General features: G+C 32.9%; 1 non-coding gene across 1 annotated transcript; it reads left to right on the top strand.

Annotated features, from left to right (window-relative positions):
* Positions 1–2,761: 2,761 nt before the first annotated feature.
* Positions 2,762–2,833, top strand: TRNAT-CGU (transfer RNA threonine (anticodon CGU)). The gene has a single exon. It is a non-coding gene; the product is annotated as a tRNA-Thr (tRNA).
* The last annotated feature ends 1,762 nt before the right edge of the window (positions 2,834–4,595 follow it).

Here is a 4,595-nt window from a genome sequence, read left to right as displayed (position 1 = left end):
GGAACAAGACGCCAACAGATATTTGCTTTAAACGATAAAAATGGAAATATCAACAAGAGATGGGGTGACAAAAATTGCAGAGGATTGATATACAATGCTATAAAATAGAGATATAAGAAATAACTTTACAAATAAAAATAATGAAACACCCGAGACAGTAAATTATGCAACAATAGAAGTAAAGAAACCATTAAAGGCAAGAAAAGAGCGAAGCAACAGAAGATGGCCTAACAACTTATTTAATAATAGATGAAGGACATTTCATCATAGTAAAACTAGCTGAACTTTACACAAAATGTTTGCAAGACTGCTCTATACCTACACCATGAAAAATCTGTATCAATATACTAATTCACAAAAGACCTGAAAAATTACTGATCAATAAGTTTACTCTTTGCAATACACAAAATATTAACAAAGATCATACTAGGACGAAAAGAAAGACAGCTAGACTATAATCAACCAAGACAGCTAGCAGGCTTTAGAAGTGGGTATTCAATACCTGACCATGTAACTAACCAGCCAATGAAAAAATCAACAGATTATGTCAAACCATTATTTATGGCCTTTATATACTACGAGAAATCTTTCGATTCTGTCAAACTTCAGCAGTAATGAAATCCGTTGAAAAAAAAAAATAGCTGAATCTTATGTTAGAACACCTGAAGATAACTATACTGGAAGTACAGAAATACTATATCTATATAAAGATGGTAAGAAAATTCCAATTGAGAAAGGAATTAAACAGGGAGACACCATCTCTCCTAAATTATTAACACCATGCCTAGAAGTTTTCCAGAATTTAGATTGGGATAATGTAGGCATTAACAATAATGGAAAATACATCAACTTTAGATTTGCAGCTGAGATAGTTCTATTCAGTGAATCCAGGGAGAAATTGCATAAGATGATAGATTTGAATAGAGAAAGCAGAAATGTAGAACTGAAAATGAATGAGTAAAACTAAGATAATGTTCAATGAAAATGCAGAGCAAACAAATAAAAGAGATTCGGACGACCCTCTGGAGATTGTTAATGAATATAGTATTTAGGACAGACAGTAAGTGTTTCCCCAGGACACAAGACCAAAATTAAAAGAATGATAAGCATAGGATGGAGAGCATTTGGTAAACAAAATGAGATTATGAAAAGTAAAATGACACTTTCTCTAAAAAGAAAAGTATTTAATGTGATGGTCTTACCAGTATTAACTTATACACCAGAAACTTGGAGCCTTACTAAAGCCTTAGAACATAAGCTAGTTAAAACTCAAAGAGCTATGGAAAGAATAATGATGGGAATAAAACTAAGAGACAGAAAAATAGCAACAGGGATACGGGAGCAAACTAAGAGAAAGAAATGGACATTGGTAGGACATATAATGAGAATGACAGATAATAGATGGATATTAAGAATAACAGAATGGGTCCCTAGAGATTAGAAAACTAGCAGAGGAAGGAAGAGAAGACGAAGGATTGACGAACTAATATATACAATACAGTATATATAATATACGTACAGTATATATATAATATTAATACACACACACACACACATATATATATATATATATATATATATATATGCATTAATTTTATATCAGCCATGAACTGTGTAGCTTTGACATGCTTAACATGTACTATTTCGCAACCAAAGGAAAAATCTAAATTACTCATCACTTGGAAAAAAACTTATATTCTTTTTTATTCACATGTAACTTTTTTTTTTTCATTCCAAGTTATATGCAAACCCTAATATGAACTTCAAAACAGATGACTTTTTAATGGTCATGAAATGCATTGAGTACTTGTTAGGCTTTAGCAAAGAACACACAAGAAATAAATAACACAATTATTATTATCATTACTTGCTAATTTACAACCCTAATAGGAAATGCTAGATGCTAAAGGCCCAAGCATTATTTGTGATAGTTTTATCTTTGCAGGAGACTACACTAAGAAAAATGAATGAAAAGGGATAAAAAAATCTGTATTCCAATGCTCCATAGTATCTTCTCAACCTACCCATGTCCGTATCTGGATCTAAGAAATTTAAGAACTTGGCCCTACCTTTAAATGAAGTTTCTACAAAACTTCACCAGAATTTGGAGGATAAAGATAAACCAGAAAGTCCAATAAATTTATCACAGCTCAGTAATGAATGACCTTAACAATATACTTCCTGAATGTGTACCCGGGTTCGAGCCTGAAGACCCAAGTTCATTTAAAGTTTAATAATAAAGTTGAATATAACCAGCAAAGCATGAATAAATGCGCCACAAATTAAGAACAACTTCAGTATTTTGCACCAATCTCAAAAAGCCCTGGCAAGGAAAACAAATATTATTTGATAAAGTAAATGCTGTAAAAATGCAGGATAATTTTCCCTTACAGCAATAGTGTCTTAGGTTGCTCTAAATCATATATACACTCTGACACACCACAGTATTTTGAATGCATTATACGTAATTCCCTTAGCCTTTCTATATATCCAGGTTGAGGTGTTAGCTACGCTAAATGATATTGGTGGAGCTCTCACAAACGCAAGAAGCAATAGACGCGAGTTAGTAAAATAACCGCTCAAAGAGGGTAATGACTAAAAAAAAAATCAGGAAAATCGAATACAAATAAGTAGCAAAGAAACCAACACTGAAATAATTCTTAGGAAGATCAAATTGAAATACCATACCTTTTCCAATATCAATAACTAAAGAAGGTCTACTGACAAATTTTCTAGAAAGGTTGAGAAGCATCTCGCACACGCCTCCTTAGCTCAGTGGTAGAGCACTGGTCTCGTAAACCAGGGGTCGTGAGTTCAAACCTCACAGGGGGCAACTTGTGGATAAAACGAACCCTTTTTTAAGATGGAATCTGATAATTACGTCGGTATACAATTATATTTGAAGGACATATCCTTCAGGGGGTTAGCATTCGTAAACAAAACTTGCTTTCGAAAGTTCTGGACAAGTTTTAATCTCAATTTTCTTTTTCTGGGTCATTCAATAACTTTACATTCGTTCAAAACAGATTCACATGGCAGGATACATTACTAAATGACAAAGCAGCATTGGAATAAACTAATACACAGTTTAAAAGAATAAATAAAATATAAGCTGGTATTCAAGAGATACTATTATCGAGTACCCTCAATATCTTTTAAGATACATATTATGCTCAGATTTGAATAAAATAAATGACTAAGCATCGAACACCAAACACTCATTCTAGTCCAGAAATCCTATCAATAAACACAGGCCACCATAAATCCAAAGTTAGTGAAAAAGACTTCCAAACGAAACGGCAGTGAGGAGTTATGTTTTAGTAAAGTTACCCTTCCATCCCAGAGGCACTATCGATTTCATTACGCCTCTACATCCACTTCGATGGCTGCATGCTGGGAGCCTGCTAACGATTTCGTTTGAATGCCTTAGCTATAATGTGAGGTGTATCAAGGGTAGTAAAATGTACACAATCCAAAGCTCTCTCTCTCTCTCTCTCTCTCTCTCTCTCTCTCTCACATGATTTTAATTAAGAAATATCAGGTCGATAATATCTCTCTCTCTCTCTCTCTCTCTCTCTCTCTCTCTCTCTCTCTCATGATTTGTTAAGAAATTTCAGGTCGATAATAGAGTCTCTCTCTCTCTCTCTCTCTCTCTCTCTCTCTCTCTCTCTCTCTCTCTCTCTCTCTCATGATTTGTTAAGAAATTTCAGGTCGATAATTCTCTCTCTCTCTCTCTATCTCTCTCTCTCTCTCTCATGATTTGTTAAGAAATTTCAGGTTGATAATACTCTCTCTCTCTCTCTCTCTCTCTCTCTCTCTCTCTCATGATTTGTTAAGAAATTTCAGGTCGATAATCTCTCTCTCTCTCTCTCTCTCTCTCTCTCTCTCTCTCTCTCTCTCTCTCTCTCTCTCTCTCTCTCTCATTCGTGTTATAATAATAGAAACGAAAACTAATTATTTATCCAGATTACAAGTTGTGTGTGAAAGAAACTTAGGATGTGAGAAGTAGCCAATGTGAAAAGTTAAGACATATTACATCTGTCAAAAATACTAATTAGAGTAATTTTCTGAAACCGAATTCTTATGGAATTGCATCTAATTGTTTGATTTCAATGAAGAACTTGGAAGGAATTTAGGCCTCCACACTTTGGAAAATTATTCTTCATTATCAACGAAAAACATTGATTATGACAAGTAACATCTGCTGCACATGAATGTACGATCATTGTCATAAAAATTATAAATGAAAATACGTTCTAAGGTCGTCAATATATATTCTAGACATTAAAAATTATTAGCTTAAAAAAAAAAAAAAACCTCGCTTTTATCATTTGAAAAGAGCAACTTTTTTCATACTGAAATGCTTGGTAAGGAACTCATCATAATTTAGCAAATATAAGAATAGCTTATCATAATGTGTAGTTTACAGAAGCGAGTTTTTTTAATAGCAGGTTAACTTTAAAATGTAAACGATGAAATGTGTCATTATCATTATTTGGCGTATATATATATATATATATATATATATATATATATATATATATATATATATATATATATATATATATATATGTGTGTGTGTGTGTGTGTATGTA

Source organism: Palaemon carinicauda, chromosome 1 (genome assembly GCF_036898095.1).
Source record: "Palaemon carinicauda isolate YSFRI2023 chromosome 1, ASM3689809v2, whole genome shotgun sequence".
NCBI classification, from domain to species: domain Eukaryota; kingdom Metazoa; phylum Arthropoda; class Malacostraca; order Decapoda; family Palaemonidae; genus Palaemon; species Palaemon carinicauda.
Note: the sequence above shows the minus strand (reverse complement) of the source record. Positions and strands in the feature narration are given on the sequence as shown.